Consider the following 23,137-nt stretch of genomic DNA (forward strand, 5'->3'; position numbering starts at 1 on the left):
GGAGGGACATTTGCCAGAATTGGAGCTGGCCAATGCTCATGGGGTTGGTGGTAGAAGGGACTAGAGTGGGCTAGGAAAGAGGAGAGTCAATGCCTGTGGAGGTTGGGGTTTCCATTCTGCAGGGCATAGGCTTGAGGGAGAAGGGTTCTGAGATAGATGTGGGGAGCTGGGAAGTGCTACAGCTAATGCTAAGTGAGTTGGGTGTTTACTCTCACAGGCCAGGACCCCCATACTGGACTAGACCTAAAACAAGGAAGAGGGCTGGTAAGAGGAGGCAAAAGAAGACAACTAGGGCTTCCCCCTTTATAAATATTGAGTGTGGTGGGAAGCAGAGACAACAGGATCAGGGGCCTAGCAGCCTGGTCTGCCAACTGGAAAGTGGAAGGAATTGCTGGCATCTGGTAAGTGTCAGTGGGTGGGGTCAGTAGGTCTGCAGTCCCTGCAGGAGGCAGGTAGGGAGAACCAGATTGTGACTTTTCATCAAAGCAACTTCCCTTATTATCCTTTCATTTCATGTTTTGAAGGTAAAGCTGAATAATACTCAGCTTTGTTGGCCACCTACCCATTTTCCCCTTAGACATTGTGTTCTATTAGCCATATCCATAAACCTCTAAATCTGGTCCACTTGGCTCCCATTCCACCCATGCTGCACATTATGATCATTGTGTCCGCCTTTGTTCTGGTACTTAGGTACCACCACCTGCTCTTTGTTGTTGGGAAACAGGGACTTTATCATCCCCATTTTTATCAGTGAGTCTAATTCTCAGACAGCCTCATCCACCATCAGTGCTGCCTTACAGAACAAAGCTACTGAGCTTTTGGCCTTACCCAAGTGATGGAGGTTAATATTACCAGCAGTATCCCAGCCTGAGTACTCCCAATAGGGTATTTCCTGCTTCCCTAATGACTGCTACTGGCTCATAACCCAGAGCAACCTAGCAACGTTCTCTGCCAATCGGTGGGATGCAACCTCACCTGCAGCAAGATCTGAATCCCAGACTTGGGAAGTTTGTTCCATCCAAGTTTGTTATTTTCTTAGGCCTATTGTACCCCTTTAAATCCTCTTGTTTCCATTTATAATCCACCCCTAGAACTCTGACTGATAAGGAGGATGATGTGAAAATTTATATCAGAATATTTTAAACCCCATTCCTTTTCCCCTGCTTGACTAAATATTACTAGCCAGGCTTATGATCTCCAGAAAGGAAATGAGAAGATTGGCAGCTGATATTGGGGTCCCCAAGGAAGCAACAAAGTTTCAGAAATGCCACAGTAAACAAATTCTACTCCAACTACTTCCTGACAGCTTCATGTCTCCCTATTTAATATGTTCAGATAGCCAAGGATCACCACACATTTGAGGAACATCTGGAATAAAAGGTAGCCTCAAAACAAGCAAACAAAACAACCCAGTATGTTGGAAAGTGGGACTATGAAAGGAGAGGAGAACATTTTTTAAAGAATTCCCATTAATTTCTCAGGTAAAAAATTAGTAGTTTTTCTCCATTACAAAACAAGAAACAAATATCCAGAAAACTAAAAACATCTTGAAATATAAATTTAAAACTCAATAGAAGGATTAGAAAATGAAGTTGAGGAATTTTTTTTTTTTTACAATGTACTACAAACAAAACAAAACAGCAGTTGGAAAATAGGAAAGAAAAGACCAGAATAAAAGGCCTCATGTATGAATAATAGACATCCTATAAAGAGAGAACTGAGGGAGGAGAGCAAAGAAATGATTAGTGAAATAATTCAAGGAAATTTAACTGAAAGCCATCAGTTTTCAAACCCCACACTAAGGTTTATCATTGTGAATTTTAGTACAAAACCCTACAATTAAAAAAACTAGATTTCATACAAAGGATGGAGAATCTTAAGATGCCAGAAGCTAGAAGAAAATAGATCAATACCTTCAAAATTCTAAAGGAAAAGTCTCTCTGACCTCAATTGGTATAAGGGTAGGTAAAATTTTTAAGACATCCAAGGTTGGGGTTTAGAAATTTTACTTTTTATGCCCTTTATTGGGAAGCTATTGCTCAACCAAAATGAGTGATTAAACTAAGAGGAAGATGCGGACAAAAGAAAGACCAACAATACAAGGGAATCACCAAGATGACTGCATAGAAAACCACCAGTCCACATGGAAGAAGGCTCCAGAGATATATTTTTCACAAAAATTGACAAACTGATATATTTAACATATTTATAGAAGAGTTATATATTTGGAGAGGAGTATTACGGTTGAATAAATGACTGGTACATAGAACATTAAGAAAAAATTAAAATAGGAAAAAAAGGAAAAGTCTTCATATTACACTGCTCAGCAGTAATTTTTATTTCATTGGATTGTGAAATAAATTCACAATACAACCTAGTTGGGAGAAAAGGAGATTGTGATGTGGATGGGTTTGTTGATAGTAAAAGTTCCATTCTAGGTTATAGTAGTGACTTGAAAATTGATAATGCTTATATATTGATAATTAAATAGAGATTTGGAGGTAAAAAGAAGTGGTTGATCTGGAAGTGCAAAAGAGGCAAAGTAGGGCAGGGGACCTAAATACACAGACACACATAAATGTGTGTGTGTGTGTGTGTGTGTGTGTGTGTGTATTTTTAAAGTGGAAGATGATTATCATATACATCATTATGGAAAAGTGAAGTCCGTTCAGGCAAAATACTCAAGAGCTATACCACTGAAGAATAGAGAGCCTTCTCTCTATTACTTGAAGTCCTGTCTGGTCCTTTGCCCCGGCTGTCATAAAAGTGGCACATTCACGTCTTTTTCCCTGGACTGAGAACATTTGTCAAAAGTCTGGCTCTAAATATCACCACCCATCATGCCACTTTTTTCTCCACCACTGCTTCAAATCAGTGAAGACACAGAAACTGAGAGAAAACTAGAATCAACAGGATTTTATGTACATCATTGGAGAAGGAGGAAAGCAATGGGAGGGAGGGAGGAGAGAGCTAGCAGTGGACATCAGAGCCAGGTCAAATGCAAGGAAAAGCCCAGAGCTCAGATCAGTCAAGCTAGACATTGAACTATGTGGGCTATGCTGAGTGTCCAAGAAGCTCCACTGGGGTGCCTCAGATCCAGCACAGTCTAGATTGATCTCCAGACTTGGGTCCAGGACTTGGGGTCAGGAGCCAAACCCAGCATTCCCTCCACTCCTGTGAGCTGCAGGACCCACAGGACTGGGAGTTATGCTGGCAAATAGTGAAGTGCCATTTGTGCAGCCAGTCTGCTTGGTGGCAAGTCCTTAGCCAGATCATGTGTCTGTACCTACACCTGGGTTCTGGGGGAAGGCTGGCCAGCTGTTAAATGTTCCAGATGGGGTTGGAGATGATATCATATGCCCAATTCTGGCTGCCTTGTGCTGCCCAACTCACCAGTTGAGCTATGTCAGAGGTTAAGCCCATAACCTGTTCTGGGGTTCCTGGAATGCCCAAAGAGAACAAGTTGTGCTGTCACTGCCCATGAGGAGCCCTAGCTATAGTCTAAAGGGTGCCTCCTGCACTCCACCTTGGAGATGAGCCAAGGCACTGCTACCACTGGGTGAAAGTTTCCCAGAACCAGAAATCACCTTAGAATGTGAGAGACAGGAGCCTTAGAAGGAGAAGTGGTGTCCATAGCAGCGTCAGTGGCATGGTTGAAGGATGATGGTGCAAAGGCTCTGCCTAGTAGCAAAAAGGTGAGTGCATGATCCATAACTGGCAACAGGAGAAGCATTGCAGTGTTGCAGAGACAGGTCACCTTTGTTGCCCAAGAAAGCTCCCAGAGGTTGGCTGCTGGTACAAATAGTGAACTGGATTGGTTGGTGAAGGAGACCCTAGGTGTAGGTGGGCCTGTGGAGAATGGACCACAGCCAGCTGCCTGTGCTGCCTAGGCCAATGCGCCTGGGTGAATGGGAAGCAGCTCCCCATAGAGCCAGGATCAGTTCTGAAGACGACCACCTTAGAAAGCAGAATAATGCCTATGGCTGTGACCTCAGGCTCTCCAGCTGGCTCCTGGGACTGGAGCACAGATGCATTGGCTCTGGTGGTGGAAGTGACACTGCCAGAGTTAGAGACTGGCCAGTGCTCATGAGGTTACTGGTGGAAGAGATAGAGAAGGAGTGGGAGAGAAAGAAGTGGAGGAGGAAAGGGAAGAGGAGAATCTATGCACATGGGGATTGGGATTTCCATTCTGCAGGGAGAAGTCTTGCCAGAAAAATGCTCTGAGATAGAAGGTGTAGGGTGGTGGTAAATGGGAGTTGCTGCAGCTCTTGCCAAGTGAGTAGGATGTTGACTCTCACTGGCCAGGACACCTACATTAGGACTGTACCTAAAAAGAGAAAGAGGGCTAGTGGGAAGAGCAAAGGAGGACAACTAGGGATTCCCCCCCTCATCCCTATTGGGTGTGGAGGTGGGGAGGCAGAGAGACAGAATCAAGGGCCCAACAGCTTGGTCTGCCCATTGGGAGGTGGCAGTAATATCTAGCTGGCATCTAATAAATGTCAGTGGGTGGGGTCAGTGGGTCTGCAGTCCCTGTAGGAGCCAGGTGGGGAGAAAGAAAGGGCAGGCTGAGTACTGTTGCAGCCTGCCACAGCCTCCACCGTAACCTCTGAGGTCTCTGTGTTATCCTCCAAACTGCTGTTCTCCTTCAAACCCAGAACCTACTTCTGCAGGGTGCCAAAGTCTTTCTCCAGAGAAAACAAGAAGAGGCTTCGAAAGTGGGAGCAGCTCATCTAAATTCCTCGGTATTGGCAGTGGCAGGGCCATTGGCATGGGCCTCTTTCTCTCAAGGGGCCTCCAGTTAGCAGCTATGGGCAGAGGACAGCTTCCAAATGGACCACAAAAAGGCTTTTCTCCCTGCACCCCATTGCCTGATGCATGGGAACCTCGATAGCTCCCCAAGTGGTGTTCATCCAGCCTTCCTTGGCCACATTCTCTAGCAGCACAGAGCCTGGGGCTGTCTGGTGGAGTACTGCTGCCCCTGCATCAGGCTGCCCCAGATTCAGCACACCCCAGCAGAGCTGTGCCTGTTGAGGACAGCATGGCAACCAGAGCACAAGTTCCCACCTGGGTCCTCTCAAAGTGTTTACCTCCTGAGGCCCAGGAGGGCTGCACCACAGCGAGGTCCCCCTGGATCTCCAGGGGCTTGGCTGTGCTGCTTTTCTGTTTTGAGAAGCATGCTTTCCCCCTTGTCCTGCTCTGGTTTGTCTCTTCCTAGCCCTGATCCTCCTCCTCCTCCTCACAGTCATCCCTGCTTCAGGGTTGCTCTGGGGTCCTCACTTCTGTTTCCTTGGGAGGAGGAAAAGGGAGGCCAGCTGGTGTCATGGGCTCCACAGCCCCGTGGACCTGCACAAATGGTGAAGGTAGGAGAATGTGTTTGCACCGTGGAGGAAGGATCCTTAAAGTTCTGGGAGATGGGAATACCCATGAGTTGCTGGTTGATAGCACCGGCTTTTTCTGGGAATCTCCCTAGGACGCCAGCTGGAAGATCCCCAGAGAGGTGTGTGCAGCCTGCAGGAGAGGGACTCTGTAGCAGCCAGCAGACCAAGAGAATGGAGATCCCGGCTGAAGAGCCTGCAGGCAGGGCGCTTGGTAGATGATGGAGCCCCAGGGCCATGGAGGCCTCAGTCGGACAGGGGCAGGCAGTAGAACCTGCCGCCTGAGCAGATGCTTCCTTCAGGAGCCACCAAGGGAGCTCATCTAGGACACACCTACTGGAGGCCAAATGCACACTGTTCGGCCCAGCCCTGTGACTTCTGGCTGGAACATGTGACCGTAGATAGGGCGGAGGAGGAAAGGGCCAGGGCGAGGCCCACTGTTCACTACCGGGCTGCATTTTTGAGCTCCTAGGGACGTGCCCCTACTCCTTACATGTGAGGAGCAACGAGTGGGCCTTTATGTAAGGATTGTTGGGACTGAGGTTCTATCCAGCAGGGCTTCTGCGTACTGGGTGCTGGTTCTGAAGACTCTGCGGTGCCCGGCCCAGGGCGCTAGCTTGGGCACCTAGTGCCTTTGTGTCACCAACACTCTCCTCTGAGCGAGGAGGCTGGTGGAGTGGGTGGGTGGGGCCATATGAGGAGTTGGAGGTGGGGAGAACTTAGGGGGCATGGACTTTACACAGCAGCAACAGCGATGTTGAAAACCCAGTGCCAGGTGACTCAAGATCCTGCCAGGCCCCTCCAGCCACCTCTCCAGTGCCTCAATGACCCCGTGCCACCGGTGTCCCTTTTCCAAGGCCAACACAGCTTCACCTGTATTTCTGTATTTCTGAGGACAGGTAGCACTGTCCTGAGGCTGACTGGATGCTGCCACTAGCCACACCCCTTCCATCTTGACAGGTTCCATTCACTTGTTGGAGGGCATGTCCTAAGAACACAGTGAAGCCCAACACCCCTCCTTAGGTCACCTGATAGTGGCCCAGCCAGGCCTTGCACCCAGGTTGTGGGATTCCAGAGCTCATGCTCTGCCCTCTGCTGCCTCTGCCTGGTATAGATGATGCTGTAATAACCTTTTCATGGTCCTGAGAACCATGTCTTGTCAGTAAGGGTTGAATTCACCAACCAAGAGGAGGTCAATTCAGGAGAAGACGGAGGCCCATGCGTGGCTCTAGTCTCCTCAAGAAGATGTAAGCTGTTAGGTGCAGGACTGCCGCAGTCTGGCTGGGCACAAAATCACGAGCCACTCACAGCCTTGTAGATTCAAACAGCAATTCTTTATTCCCGAAACTCTCACCGGCACTCTACATGCATGTTCTGGGGAAAATCCACACCTCCACCGGGCTCTGCATCCCAAAATACTCTCTGAATCCCGCGAGACCTCAATGGGAACTCCAGGAGCGGGCGGGCGCCTGAGGCAACAGGATATGCCCTATTCCCAGCAGGGTCCACCTTAAACCTGGAACCGCCCTATTCTCAGCAGGATCCACACCCTAAACCTGGACCCACCCTAGCCCAGCAGGATCCTCCCTAAACCAGGATCCACCCTGTCCTTGAGCAGGGTCACCTTTCTCAAACATTCATGCAATGTCACTGCAAATGACCTGGGTCCAAGGCAAGCCCATTTCCACAATGGAGAGTCCTCCCTCTAAGCAACATTGGGTAGGCTGACAAAGAAATTGCCATGCGTCATTCCTACTTGGCAATGGCTCTCAGCACAGGACAGGCTGAGTAAGCTGTCTGCAGGCAAAGTTAGCTGCAGGATGACCTGGCTTCTCAAACCCTCTGTCTGGTTCTTTATCACCTGTTTGCTTCAAGCCCAAATGCCCAAGCTCCTGCTCAAGGCTGAGCACTTCGTCCCCCCTGCTCAAAGCTGAACACTCAACCCCCTGCTCAAGGCCAAGCACTTAACCCCCTTGTGCCAACAAGGCAGCTTGCAGACCCAGAGACCCCAGTAGATTTGGGCTATAAAAACTCCCTCCTGCCAGGCCCCTCTCTCTCTTGCTCTCTTGTTCTGTCTCTCTCTCTTGCTCTCTCTGTTGCTCTCTCTCTCTCTCTCTCTCTCTCTCTCTCTCTTATGCGTGCTCTCTCTCTCTCTCTCTCTCTCTGGCTCTCTCTCTTTTCTCTTCTGTTGCACTGCTGCAATAAAGATCTCTTGGTCATTCCAAGTGTTGTGGTCACTTTCCTTTCATAAGTCACCAATTGTCAGCAGAGATTCAGCCATCCATCCCTCTTCTAAGTGTACCCTGGCATCCAGATTTCTTTTACATTCATTTCCCAGGATCCAAATATGTATTTGGATATTCTGGACCCATTGAGGTTCATGCAGACTGAAATCCAGTGCTGTGTTCTTCCATAGAGATAAGTTAGTTGATGTGGGTTTCCTGGAAGGCGTCTAGAAAGGCAAAATTATAATGGATTTTCAAGTGAATAGGTTTCTGCTCATGACCTGTGTGGAGAGGAAGCAGTTGGCCCAGTTGGAAATAAAATCTAGGAAGTAATATTAAGAAGTAAGCACAAAAACCAGGCGTGGTAGCACATACCTGTAATCCAGTGGCTCTAGAGGTTCGTGAGTTCAAAGCCAGCCTCAGCAATGGCAAGGCACTAAGCAACTCAGTGAGACCCTGTCTCTAAATAAAATACAAAATAGGGCTGGGGATGTGGCTCAGTGGTTGAGTGCCCCTGAGTTCAATCCCTGGCCCCCCAAAAGAAAGAAAGACAAAAAACACAGGAAATTGATTAAAGCAGGGACTTTACAGGTGGAAGAGACCTGATGGATCTGATCCAAACAAAGGGAAAAGCCCTGGAATGCTTTATTTATAGTGCCCATTGGAAAACAATACTGTTTTTCAGTAGCTCAGTGGAAATGGCATTGCCTGGGAAGTCTGAATGAAGCAATCCTTCACGTTTCCTGACACCTGTCACTTCACAACGTTTGCATCAGACTGATTGACTCATGGGTTTCCTCCCTCCAGTGTCGATGTTGTTGAGGGCCTACTACCAACACCCAAATGTTTTAATATAGGTACTGGAAAGACATTTGCAATGTTTCCAATTCATTAGTCTTCTCCATTCTTCTGTCAATTTTGGCTGTATATATCTGCAGGCAGCAGAAGTCATGTATTTAAGCTGGGCATGGTGGCGCATGCCTGTAATCCCAGCAGCTCTGTAGACTGAGGCAGGAAGATAGTGAGTTCAAAGCCAGCCTCAGCAAAAGCAAGGCACTGGGCAACTCAGGAAGACCCTGTCTCTAAATAAAATACAAAAATAGGCCTGGAGACGTGACTCAGTGGTCAAGTGCCCCTGAATTCAATCTCCAGTATCCCCCCATACACACCTGAAAAAAAATAACATATTTAAGTAAACCATGATTTTGAACCATGTATTGGACTTGCCAATCATGTTCTTGTTCTCCCACAGTCCCTCCTCAACACCAAGAGAGATCCTGTCTGAGTGCCCCTGAGTTCAATCCCTGGTCCAAAACAAGAAGGAAAGAAAGACAAAAAACACAGGAAATTGATTAAAGCAGGGACTTGACAGGTGGAAGAGACCTGTCTTTCAACTCTCTTTGGTAAGGAAGAGTAGGGGCTAGAACTCCTCTTCTACTATCCCTCCAGCAGGCAGGAAGGGTGCCCATTGAAAATGACACCTCTACTAAGCCTATGACATAGTCCTTCTCTTCCTTTGTATGTTTATATATATATTTTTAACAAGGATATTCACATCAGCTTTATCTTTAAGAACTGAAGACTCTAGCACAGACCTCCACCAAGAGCTGGGTGAACAAACTCACCACGATAGGCCCAAACCATGGAACCCTACTCAGCCAAGGAGGGAACCATGATTTTGACACACATGGAATTGTATCTTCCTCTCCAAATCATTTTGTTTGGTGAAAGAAGCCAAAGAGGCCACATTAACATACATTTCTAAAGAATAGGGACACACCTCTAGTGATGGAGAGCAGGTCAGCACCTGTCTGGGGCTATGGAAAGGAAGCATGGAGTTCCCAGACTGCCCAAAGAGAAAAAGTTGCATTGTCACTGCTCACAAGGAGTCCTAGCTGGATGGTAGAGAGCTGTGCTGAGTCCCTGCACCCACTGTGCATGCTAACTTGTGGAGATGGGGCTGAGGCCATACTGCCATTTAGCGGGAACTTCCCAGAACCAGGAAGCATCCTGAAATATGGGCCCAAGTGGTTGTGGGAGGCAGTTAAAGACTGGAAGAAGACAGCCTTGGAAGGAGGAATGGTTCCGTAGCACTGATGGTGGCAGGCTTGCAGGGTGATGGTGCAGAAGCTCTGCCTGGTAGCAAGGAGGCCAGCACATGATCCATGACCAGGAGCAGGAGAAACAGGCTCTCTCTGGTTGTGGTTGAAGGATCCCGGATGTAGGCTAAGGAGTGGTTGCTGGGACAGAGGGATGTAAAAATTGGAAAGGTTGGGCCTAGGTGTAGGTGGGCCATTGTAGACTGGTCCCTCTGCTGGCTGCCTGCGCTGTCTAGGTGAGTGCACCTGGAGGAATGGGCAGCAGATACCTTTGGATCTGGGGGAAGATCTGAAGATCTCCACCTTATAAGGGGGAGTAGTATCCATAGCAGTGACCTTGGGTTCTACAGCTGGCTGCTGGATCTGAAGCCCAGATGCATCGCCTCTGGTGGAGCTAGTGATACTTGCTAGCGTTAGGACTGGCCAGTGCTCATGGAACTGTTGGTGGAAGAGACTAGAGCAGGAGTGGGAGAGAAAGAAGTGGAAGGGGAAAGGAGGAGGCGGAAAGGGAAGAGGAGAATCTGTGCATGTGGGGATTGGGGTTTCCATTCTGCATGGAGAAGGCTCGCCAGAAAAAGGCTCTGAGATAGAAGTGTAGGGTGGTGGTAAATGGGAGTTGCTGCAGCTCTTGCCAAGTGAGTAGGGTGTTGACTGTCAGTGGCCTGGACCCCCACATTAGGACTGGACCTAAAGCAAGGAAGAGGGCAAGTGAGAGGAGGCAAAGAAAGATAGCTAGGGATTCCCCTTCATCTCTATTGAGTTTGGGGGAAGGAAGACTGACTGGACCAGGGACCCAGCAGCCTGGTCTGGTGGTAGGGAGGTGGCAGGACAAGTTGGCATCTGGCAAGTGACCATGGGTGGGGTCATTGTGTTTGAAGTCCCTCTGAGGTTCACAAGTTGAGTGATGGTGCAGGTTGCCAGAGCCTCTGCTATACCTTCTAAGGCCCCTGTGTTATCCTCCTGCTCTCCTTCTAAACTAGAACCTTCTTTTGCAAGGTGCCAAAATCTCCCTCCAAAAAAGCAAGACGATGCTAATGAGTTAAAGGCAGCTTACCTGATTACTGGGTATTGGCAGCAGCAGCGGCAAGGCCATTGGCATGGAACTCTTCTCTTGTGGGGCCTCCTGCTAACAACTGTGGGTGGAGGACAGCTCCCAGATAGACTGAAAGAAGGCTGTTCACCCTGCACCTTTTTGCCTGACCCTTGGAAATCTGGAGATCTGGGCTAAAGTTCCTTCAGCCCTTCCTTGACCCCCTTCTTTGGCATCACCTGAGCTGCCTGGGGCTGACTTCTAGAGCACTGCTGCCACTGTCTCAGGCTTTCTCATTTTCAACCCATGAAGATCAGGTCTGTGCCACTTGGGGACCACATGGTGGCCAGAGCACAAGTTCCTGGGAGACACCTGGACCCTCTCTGGCAAGGTGTTTCCCTCCTAAGGCCCAGGACTGAGTTGCACCACAGTGAGTTCTCCCTGGATCTCCTGGGAATGGCTGGTGCAACTTTTCCATCGCTAGGGACACCCCTTTCTCCATCCTCCTGTGGCATGTCTGTCTCTTCCTGGCCCTACTCCTATTTTCCCTCCTCCTTCTCCTCCTTGGCCTTCTCATCAGCCATCCCAACTTTGGGCTGCTCTGAGGCCTCACCTTTGTTTGCACAAGTAAAAGGGAGGTGAGCCGGTGCCTTGAGCTCCACAGCCCCTTGGACCTGCTCAGGTAGTGAAGGTGGAAGAATGGGTTTGCGCTGGGGTGGAGGGATCCTTCAGGCTTGGGAGTTTGGAACATCCACGAGTTGCCAGTTGACAGCACGGGGTTTTGACAGGAGTCACCCTGGGACATCAACTAGAGGATCCCCAGAGGGATAAGCACAGCCTGCAGGATAGGGGCTCTGTAGCAGACAACTGAATAAGCTACATGAGGACAGGTTACAGGCAGAGGGCTCTTGGTAGATGATGGAGCTGCAGAGTACAAGCATGGCGGACCAAAGGGCAGGTGAGTGTCGGACTCGCCAGGCAGCTGGTAGGCACCTGAGGCTGCGATGATTGAGCAGAGTGCCCATTCAGAGCACTTAATGCAGGTCTGACCCCCACACCAGTGAAGATCCCAAGGGAGCTCCACCTGGACACAACGTCCTGTGGGAGCCAAAGGCTCACTGTCTGCGCATTGTTCAGCCCAGCCCTTGTGACGTCTGGTTGGAATATGTGATGGGGAGAGGACGCACCTGGTTCCATTAAGACCTATAACAAAGGGCAAGGCCCACTGTCCACAACCAGGCTACACTTTCTAGCTTTTGGGAATGTGTCCCTGCACCTTGCACTTGTGTGGCAGCCCGTGGACCACCATGTGAGATCTGTTGGTACTGCTGCCCCATCCAGCATTGCTCCTAAATCCTGGGTGCATAGTATGAAGGCTTCCTAGTGCTAGCCCAGTGCAAGCTTGGGCATGCAGTGCCTGTGAGTAGCCGATACCCTCTGGTGCACGGAAGCTGGTGGAGTGCGTGGGAGGAGGCCCTATTAGGAGATTGGGGGGGAGTTGAGGGTGGCAGGTCCTGTTCGAAGCACAGGGCTGGGGAAAATTGGATGCTAAGCCCCTCCGTTGACCTCTCTAACACCTCAATGACACCTTGTAACCGGTGCCCTTCTCCAAAGCCAGTGCAGCCTCACCCACTGAACCTGGGCTTCAGGAGAGAGGGAGCAGTTCCCTGAGGTGAATGGATGCTGCCATCAGCTCCTCCCCCCATTCACTTGTTGGAAGGCATGTCCCAAAAGCACAGTAAAGCCCAACACCCTTCCTGAGGTCAGTCACCTGGTAGTGGCCCAGTCAGGCCTTGCACCCAGGCTGTGGAACTCCAGAAGTCATATTCTGTCCTGTGGTGCCTCCATGTGGAATAGACACATGTGACATTCATCACCTTATTTCCAGTAGTCCTTCAGCCCTGTGCAACATGTCCTGTCACTAAGGATCACAACCACTGCCCAGGGAGAGTTCCACTCAGGAGCAGACCAAGGACGACACTAGTCTCCTGTCTCCTCAGGAAGATGCAGGCCACCAGCTGTCAGCAGAGCTGCATCCATCCATCCCTCTGCCAACCGGACCCCGCCATCCAGATTGTTTTCTGTAGAGTTCCAGGGATCCAAAGGTGTGAAGGTCACACTCTAGACTCATCCGCATTTGTGAAGAACAAAATCCAGCAGTGCCTTGTTCCACAGAGCCATGAAAAGCCAGTTGGTGTGGCCTTCCTTGAAAAGGTCGTGAAAGTCAACATAGAATGGATTTTCAAGGGAATAGGGGAGCAGTGTGTTGGATTCAAGTCAGATCAACCAAAGGTGGTCATGTGAGCATGCCACTAGGTCCACTCTTCAACGTGCATTATTGTCTCCTTCATGTCAAATGAGATATCTATGAGAGGGACATGCTCTTGGGTGTCATGAAAAGGGAAAGACATATATTTTACTAGGATCTTGGGGTATCAGCATGATGAAAAAGATTTGGAAAATCCTATACATACCTGACTTTAGCCACCCTGATCCTTGTTTCCATTTCTTCCTTCATCACAATGTTTTTCTCTCTCCTGGGAGAGGCATGTATCAGACCCATGGCCTGAAGGAGTTTCAGAACCATGAGTCACAGCTAACAGCAACAATATTTCTTATAAAGGTTTTAGAATTTAAAAACCATTAAACAATGATATTGGGCATATGCTTTGCCCATCTCCCCAAAAGACCCCTTTTCTACTACATCAGAGCAAGTTTGGATTTCTGTCTCCAACAAACTTAGAGAGGATGCAAAAATTTTGCTCAGATCCAAATTGGGTTTGAAAAGAAGAGACTCATTAGCAGCCCTTCCGCACCTCTCGGGGAGCAGAAATGATCTACATTTATGGCATTTAACACTAGCTGCTTAATATCATTTGAAGAGATTTCAATAACAGACAAAATTTGGCTTTTGTGTGTGTGTGTGTGTGTATGTGTGTGTGGTGCTAGGGATTGAACCCAGGGTTTTGTGCATGTGAGGCAAGCATTCTACCAATGGAGCTATATCCCCAGCCCAAAGTTTAGCTTCTTTAAACAGAAATGAACTAGTAGGAATTTGAGACAAAGATGTCCTACAGGAACTCTGCGAAATGTAACCCCACATCAGATTTCTTTGAAACAATCAGTTATGGTCTGGTTATTCCCATGTTTTTTTGTTTTGTTTTGTTTTTGCTTTTTTTCTATTTAAATCAAATAATGAAATTTGTTAATTGATGAATGTTGGGCTTCACGACAGGACAAGAATGTCCCAGAAAAATCCAAACGCTGAATTTTCTTGTCAAAATAGGAAGATATAGACAGAGTGCTTTTCTTTCAGTCATGTTTGGTGGATTTTTATTAGTCCTTGCAAGGCTAAATAGTGTTTGCTGGCACGTGATTATTCTGTGATCATTTGTCTTTGAGGAAGAGCCCATGTTGAAGTAAAATTTATGAGGGAAAAATATTTTCCAAGGGGCTGGGTTTGTGGCTCAGTGGTGGAGCATTTGCCTGGTATGTGTGAGGCTCTGGGTTCCATCTTCAGCACCTCATATAAATAAATATACAAACAAACAAATAAATAAAAGATCCATTGACAACTACAAAAAAAATTTTTTTAAAAAATATTTTCCAAAAAGAGCATGTAACTCACTAATTGAGAAAAATATTTAATAAACAGAAATTATACTTGCCAGATTAGATTGTGATAGTAGGAGCAAATGTGACTCCATTTTGTTTTATGACTTCATCCTGTAAAACCACCATGCCAAGGAGAAGAGTCATGACTGGAGCAAGATGTTTTTTTCCTTTTGCTATAGAAACCTTTAAGAACACGGAACTACCTAATGGGGTATTGTTTCTGTAACTAGGGTAACGGGGCTCTGTTTCTGTAACTGGGGTGACTGGGCTAACTGTGATTGGTTAGGCTTCCCTCTGCTTGACTGCACTGTCCCACTTCTGTAACCTGGCTTGCTTGCATTGGCTAGACCCCCTGAACATCCCTTTTGCGGTTTTCAGGCTTATAAGGAGTGCCCTTGCAATTGTTCCGGGCTGATAAGGGGAACAGCTTTATGTTCTGGTCAGCCGCCACCGGTGTGCTTCAATAAAGGCTTGATTCGATTATACGTGAGTGGTCTGGAAGTCAGTTCATGAAACCCTGGGACCAAGCTTTAACTATAACAAGATAACTTTAAATCTGGTAATATTTAAAGCAACAGTCTCATCATATCAAAGGAACATGAGAGTGGCCAGCCCTGGACATAATTGCCATAGTGATAATCAAACCATATTAGACAACCTGTGACTGGACCTTTAGCTCCCTGCTTTCTTGTCTCCATTGCCATCATATGGCCTATGCAAAATATGGGGACATACTGAAGGGCCCATCAGCCATTTTCTTTTAAAAAATTGTCTCTTTTTTTTTTTTATGCTCTCTTAAATTTTCTTCGCTTCATTGGAACCAGGGCTCAGCTAAGGCAGACTGGCTCTACTGCCTCTTCTTAGACAAGTCTTTCCTTGAGGATCTTGTCCATCAGCTGTCTGTTTACCTTATTGTTTTCCAAGAATGGATGAAAACCTGTCTGTAGTTGAGAACTTCCACAATCTCTTGCTTTCACTGGTCTACTCATTTTGGTAAGAGTATATTTATCAAAATATGGTTTCAGGAGGAACACAAAGTCAATCTGTGTTCCTGCTCTGTCATCTTAAAATTAAAAAGTTCATATGGATGAAAAATAAGGTATTTCCATAGGAGAAAATCAATCTTAGGATTCACAGATGTTAACATCTAGCTTTCCTTGAACTGGTCAGGATTTAGGATGGGGAATAAGCAATAGGAGTAGATTCAAAGATGAAAAAAGAAAATGCCCCACAATAAGCTTTGCAGATATGAAGCCTTACCAGAAAATAAATGAAAAGAAAAAGAGAGGAAAAAATGGTTTACATTGTTCATTTATTCTTGCCACATCAGAGTTCTCTGAGAATTATTTTTTACACAAAAAAAGCACCTTTGGCACCCCTTGGAAAATGAAGCTATATTTTCAAAAGCTCAGTTGGAACGGCGTAGCTTGGGAGGGTCTGGATGAAGCCATCCAGACATGTTTTCTGTCACTTCACAACATTCTCATCAGGATACTTGACTCATGGATTCCTCCTTCCAGTGTCATTGAGGGTCTGCTACCACGATCTGGATGTTTTACTATAGGTACTGGGAAGACATTTGCAATGTTTCCAATTCTTTAATTTTCTCCATTCTTCTGTCAATTTTGGCTGTGTATCTGCAGGCAGCCTAAGTTACGTGAAATTAAGTAAAGCGCATCTTTGAACCAAATGTTGAACTTGCTAATCATGTCCTTGTTCTCTCACAGTCTCTCCTCAACACCAAGAGAGAGCCTCTTCAAACATCAGTGAATGTCTCAACATCTCTCAACTCTCAACATCCCAAGAGATTCTGTTCAAAAGCCAGTCAGAGTCTTTCAACTTTCTCATTGGTATGGAAGTGTAGGAATTAGAAACATTCTGTGCTTTCTTGGTACCTTCCCTTCAGAGGGCAGTAAGTCTGCCCATTTAAAAGTAAAACCTCTACCTAGCATATGACACAGACTTTCTCTTACTTTGTATATTCATGCAAAGCCTTTGACAAGAACATTTGCAATAGCTTCATCTTTAAGAACTAAAGATTGTAACGCAGACACCCACCAAACATGGCCAAAGACACTCACCATGGGAGGCCTGAAACATAGAACCCTACTCAGTCAAAAGACCTATGCTACACACAAAATTGTGACTTCTTCTACAAACCACTATGCTTCATGTGAGGAGCCAAACAGGCCACACTGTATTAACTCATTCACATACTTTTCTAAATAATGACATATCTCTAGTGATGGTAAGTAGATCACTTGCCTGGGAACATGGAGAGAGAGGATGGAGGAAGGATGGAAAGAAGGGCACAGGATGAGGTATGAGGAAATGTTTCCAGTAAAAGATCCATTTGCTTAACTGAATACAGGGTTTCTGGGAATGTGCACACATAAATACCTCTGAAATTACATTCTTTAAGTACATAAAACTCATTGTTTGTCTATTCTATTTTGATACAACCATTTCATAAAACTCAGGCAAAGGAGTGTTTTCCAACAAACATACCACTCAAGAATGGAGAGTCTGATGTGTTTTGGTTGAAGTCCTGTCAGGCCCATTTCTACAGGTTGTCATAAACTGTGGCCACTTCAAGTCCTCTTCCCTGGGACAAAGAATATTTGCAGAAGGTCTGGCTCCATATATCACCTAATATATATGCCTCTATTTCACTACTGTCTAGTCAAAGAACAAGGAGGACTCAGGAACTGAGACAGATGACTTAGAAATAATAGGAGTTTATGTCCATCATTAGGGAAAGAGGAAGGCCATTGAGGTCATCAGGTGGCGGGAAGGGAACTAGCAGTGTTCACTCAAGCCACGTTCAAGAACAGACAAAAAATGCCTCAGAGCTCAGTCAGTCAAGCATTTAGGGGAGGTTAAACTGAGTGTCCATTAGACTGTCTTCTGCCCTCCACTGTGAGGTGCCTCAGATCCAATGTGGTTAGACTCGGCTCTGGTCTTGGGCCTAGAACCTGGGGTAGGCAGGCCAAACCCAATATTCCCTCCATTACCAGGAGCCACGGAGCCCAAGAAGGCCTTAGGGCCCAAAATGATGCTGTCAGAGAGTGAAGAGCCATCTACACAGCAGATCCACCAGGTACCAAGTCCTCCTTCTGTGGGGAAAGTATAGCTGGCTGCTGATTGGTCTGCCAAACAGTTTCTGGGGTGAGGTGGTACCCACAAGTCCTATCTGCCTTGCACTGTACAACTCACCAGTTGTGCTGTGGAAGAGGTTAGGCCTGTAGCCTGTGCTGGTTTCCCAAGCTGCCAAAGAGAAAGAGTTGTGCTGTCACTTCCCATGAGGAGCCCTAGTTGTAGGCTAAGGTTAGGCTCCTGCCCTGCTTGGATGGTAGAGAGTTGTGCTCAGGCCCTGCACCCGATGTGCACACCAGCTGATGGAGACCAAGGTTGAGATAATGCTGCCCCTGGGTAGAAGTTTCCCAGAACCAGGAAGTACCTGGGATATGGGCCTAAGTGGTTGTGGGAGTCTGGAGGAGACTGGAAGGTGACAGCCTTGGAAGGAGGGGTGGGATCCATAGCACTGTTGGTGGAAGGCTTGGAGGATGACGGTGCAGAGGCTCTGCCTGCTAGCAAGGAGGCCGGAGTGTGATCCATGACCAGGAGCATTAGAGACAGTGTAGTGTTAGGGAGAGACACTCTCCCTTGTTGCCCATGAGGGCTCACAGATGTAGGCTGAGGAGTGGTTGCTGGGACAGAGGGATGTGAACATAGGAGTGGTTGGGGCAGCAGACCCTAGGTGTAGGTGGGCCAGTGAAGACTGTTCCCTTTGCTGGCTGTCTGTGCTGCCCAGGAGAATGCACCTGGGGGAATGGGCCCCAGCTCACTTTGGGTCTGGGGGCAGTTATAAAAATGACCATCTTAGAAGGCAGAGTAGTGCCCATGGCAGTGACCTTGGGCTCTACAGCTGGCTGCCCGATTTGAAGTGCAGATGCATTGGCTCATTGTAGTTAGAGACACTTGCTGATGTTAGGATTGGCCAATGCTCATGGGGTTGCTGGTGAAAGGGACTAGAGTAGGAGTGGGAGAAGAAAGAGGAGCAGGAGAAAGAAGAGAATCTATCCACATGGGGGTTGGGGTTCCCAGTTCTTCAGGGTGTAGGCTTGGGGAAGATGTGCTCCATGATAGGTGTGGGGAGGTGGAAACCAGGAGGCGCTGCAGCTCTTGCCAAGTGAGTAGGGAGTTGACTCTCACCTGACAGGTCACCCACATTGGGACTGGACCTAAAAGAAGGAAGAGGGACAGTGGGAGGGGAAAAGGAAGACAACTAGGGATTCCCCCCTCATCACTATTGGGAGTGGGAGAAGGGAGAGGGACAGACAGGATCAGGGCCCAGCAGCCTGGTCTGCCAATTGGGAGGTGGCAGGAATAGCTGGCATCTGGCAAGTGTCAGTGGGTGGGGTCAGTGGGTCTGCAGTCCCTGAGGAGAAAGAAGAGGCAGGTTGAGTGTGGTGCAGGCTTCCAAAGCCTCTGCTGTAACCTCCAAGGTCTACATGTCATCCTCCACGCTCCTGCTCTTCTTTGAACATTCTCCTGCACGGTGTCAAAGTCTTCCTCCAGAGAAACAAGAGGATGCTTAGAGGTGAGGGCAGCTCACCTCGATTCCTCAGTTTGGGCAGTGGCAGGACTATTGGTATGGGCCTCTTGCTCTCTAGGGGCCTCTGCCTAGCAGCTATGGGTGGAGGATAGCTTCCAGGCGAACTTCAAGAAGGCTGTTCTCCCTGCACCCTGTTGCCTGACCCTTGGGAACTAGAGACTTCCATAATCTCTTGCCTTCACTGGTTTACTCATTTGGGTAGGACTGTCATTTATTTGGGAAGGTCTGGATGAAGCCATCCAAACACGTTTCCTGACACCTGTCACTTCACAACATTCTCATCAGACAAATTGGCTCATGGATTCCTCCTTCCAGTGTCATTGAGAGCCTACTCCCACCCCCCAGATGTTTCACTGTAGGTACTGGGAAGATATTGCAATATTTCCAATTCTCTAGTCTTCTCCATTTTTCTGTCAATTTTTGCTGTGTATCTTCAGGCAGCAGAAGCCATATATTTAAGTAAATCATTTCTTTGAACCAGATATTAGTCTTGCCAGCCATGTCCTTGTTCTCCCACAGTCCCTCCTCAACACTGAGAGAGATCCTGTTGGGTTATCAGTCAGAGCCTATCTTTTAACTCTCTCCTTGGTGGGAAATGTAGGGACTAGAACTGCTATGAGAGCTTAGGAGTACCATCCCTGCAGAAGGCAGGGAGTACACCCATTTAAGAGTGATACCTCTATTGAGGATATGACACAGTCCTTCTCTTCCTTTGTGTATTCATCCAGTCTTTCATGAAAGCATTCACACCAACTTTATTCTTAAGAATTGAAAACTATGGGCTGGGGTTGTGGCTCAGTGGCAGAGCGCTCGCCTAGCACATGTGAGTCCCTGGGTTCGATCCTCAGCACCACATGAAAATAAATAAATAAAATAAAGGTATCGCGTCCAACTACAACTAAAAAAATAAAATAAAATAAAAGAATTGGAGACTATAATGCAGACCTTGGTGGTGTGAGTAATTAAGGACTGGTGATCCCTTTTCAGAATATAGTATTCAGCCTTAATTGGATCAAATTGTAGCCATTTTATTTGTAGCCCTTCCCTTTCCCTTTAGATCTCCTGAGTCTTCCAACCAGGGTGAAGGAAAGTGCTGCACTGGGGATATAAACCAGCGGACTGCCCACCCAGGCACATTTGCTAAGGGTAGGAGGAGGAAGAACAAGGTGACAGAAGCTCCAATTTACCACAGACATGTCCCCCCCACACAAGGAGGGGAACGGTGGTAGATAAGGGGAATTCCCTTGGAGTTGTTCTTTTCCATATCCTTCAACCTTTGCTTTCTCCTCTACTTTGAAAGTAGTTTAAAGAAGACTGGAAAGTAATTTAAAGAACACTGTGACCTTGCCATGCATCTCACTGCTCATTGCTAGCTACTACCTAACACCACCATCACCATTGTTAATTTCCCTGCTTGAGACTTTTCAGAGGAAAGAAGATGTGTGCAAATGAATTCTTTCCTTTGTTCTTTTATTGTATTCTCTTTCATTTTCTTTCAAGGGTGGTGGCTAATTTGTAGAAAATATACAGAAACAAAGGAGATAATGGGAAAATGCATCAAAAGAAAAGGATTAATGGGACTGACCCTTTGCAGAGTCCACTGAGGTTGATGTGAAGCTAGACATGATGGCTATGATTGTCTCCAATTGTCTGGGAAGGAAGATTCCTGGAATAGTGCAGGCACACTTAGGTAACTTTGTAGTGGCACCCCCTCCCCCGCAGAATATCTTTTTAAAGCTTCTCCAGAAATCCACACCATAATTGATCTTAGATTATCCATAAAGGAATCTCTGCAAAAGAGTTCAATGTAGTTAAGCTTCCTATTTCCTGTTAATCTATCTTACAATAACTAAAATTGGCCTTGGGACTGAAGGAGATCATCTCTCCAGATGCTGAGCACCTTTTCTAATTCTTCACAACATTTATGGGCTCTCTAGTATTATAGATTCTCTAGTCTAAAATAATATATAATTTTTTGTAAAGGTTTTCTAGCAGTAAGTGTGTTTACAAATGCAAAGTATGATAAGAAAGAAAAATTCTCTTAATAAGGTCTCTGGCTTTGGTCCAGTAAACTTCATAGGGATATTTACATTTCAAAGATAAGAGAAGATTAGTTGGGTTCCATGGAAACAGCTGGTGGGGGAGTGGTAAAGAAAAGAGAGAAGAAACACTCCCTTTCTAAGACCCTGTCCTTGATGGGTTAACTTGCCCAGAAGAGTGAAAGAAAAAGCTGCTTTGGTGTGAACTTCTGCAGATTGTAAACATCTGAGCCCCTCGCCCTATACACTAGGTATAAAGTTCTGAAACTTTCTGAATTTGGGGTTTAGAGGGGTTGATTGATCACAGCTAAAGCTTTTCCCTCTGAACCTGATTGCAACCAATAAATAAACAAATCTGCTACCTGTTATCTTTTTGGTATCTTGCTTCATCTATCCCAACAACAACTTCTGACCAGCTATTGACCCCAGTGCCCACATTAACATGGGATTGACTTGTAGATGAAGCCCTCCCTAAATAGGATGGCCACCATGACAATTCCAGAGAGGACCAACTAATGTCAAAAACTCCACTGCCTGACGTGAAGGAGGAGTTGAACACCTGATTGGCAAAGAGTACAGAAGGTAGTCCTCAGTTTTGCTAGTAAACATCAAACAGTAATAAATTTGGAGATAGCATTGAAGCCAGAATTAGACAGGCAGTCAGTATAAATAGGTAAATCGAGTCAGGTAAGATCAAGGAAGCCGATTTTGAGTGAGTCCAGGAAGTTGGAGAGAGTCCTGTGAGAGATTGAAATGTTAATTCCTTCAGAGCCCTTCCTCCACCCTTATCAAGGACCTGCCCCTGCTCCAACCTGGTGCTAAGGTAACCTGTCCCAGGAATTGCCCCTCCCTACAGGAAGACATAAGGTTGTTAATTAATGTGTCCTGGGTGCTCCATCCGGCCCTTCCCCCTTCAGCCCACCTATTTCCCACCTTTTGGCCATCCCACTGAGCATTCCTGGGCCTCGTCATATACACAGGAAGGAGAGAAATAAAGTTGAACAGGGAAGAGAACAGGAGAACAAAGGAAGCCTAACACCTATAAAAAGGCAGAATACCCTTTCTTCTTGGGATACCAGGACACCGGCTATGGCCCCCTTCTCCCTCCTAGGAGAAGTCTATGTTGCCCCTTTTAAAATAAACCCTGCTTTATATGTTTGCTTCTCTAATGTCCAAACTTTAACATTTGAGGGAGCAAAACTTGTTGCCAATAACTGGTGGTATCATATTTGGAGGTCCCACCAAGATCTACACTGATGAAAGCTCCTCTCCATGCACACTACATCTGTTTGAGGAGCATCTTTCTGTCTCTTTCATTTTGGAGGATGATGGGCACCCATCAGCTACTTAAATGCAGTCAGTGCAGGCGCCACTTGACTCTGGTGAAAGGTTTCCAGATCTAGGCAGCTCTCAATCACCTGTTCAATAAAAAGCAGGCATGTTGGGTTCTGCCAAAGCCATTTCCTACTTTTCTGTCCAGGCCCATAGAGCAATTGGTGTGAGTACACATTGTTCCTAGTCCCAATCTGCCTTGGATGCGGGGAGGTGGTTGAAGGAGCTTGGAACAACTGCAGAATTCCAGCCTGGGCTATACTCAGGAGTATTCCTAAGTTTTCTTTTCTTGAATCTCCCCCACCCATCACCCTAAGGGGTATCTAGGGTGATCAGTGGATGATCATTAGGGAAAGCCCCAATTACATTTGCCTCCATGTGGCCATGCAACACTCCCCACCCCTGCATCCATTCCTTCTGGATGGTCCCCTTCCTTCGACAATCAGAAACACTAGCAATTCAGATAGTAGGACTGAGAGAAAGACATGACATGAAGAGGAAGAAAACATCCCAGTTCCCTTTGTTCTCATAGTCAGCCTTCACAAGCAGCTTAAAATCTCCCATTACTGTTTCTGTGATCAGATATACGCAATGTATTACTTTTTTAAAAATGCTGCAAGTGGGAGGCACTCTATTTTAACCAACCCCTCCCATAAATTCCTCCAGAAAAGGTTGTTTGTTATGAGCTTAATAACAATAGATGTTCCCCTTGCCCTCTGGAGATTTCTTTAGTCTACAGGACAATGATTAGTCAAAATAAGATTAAGACATATACAAATATTTTCTTGTTCATGGGTATTTTTT

This window comes from Marmota marmota, unplaced genomic scaffold (assembly GCF_001458135.2).
Source record: "Marmota marmota marmota unplaced genomic scaffold, marMar, whole genome shotgun sequence".
Taxonomy (NCBI): Eukaryota; Metazoa; Chordata; class Mammalia; order Rodentia; family Sciuridae; genus Marmota; species Marmota marmota.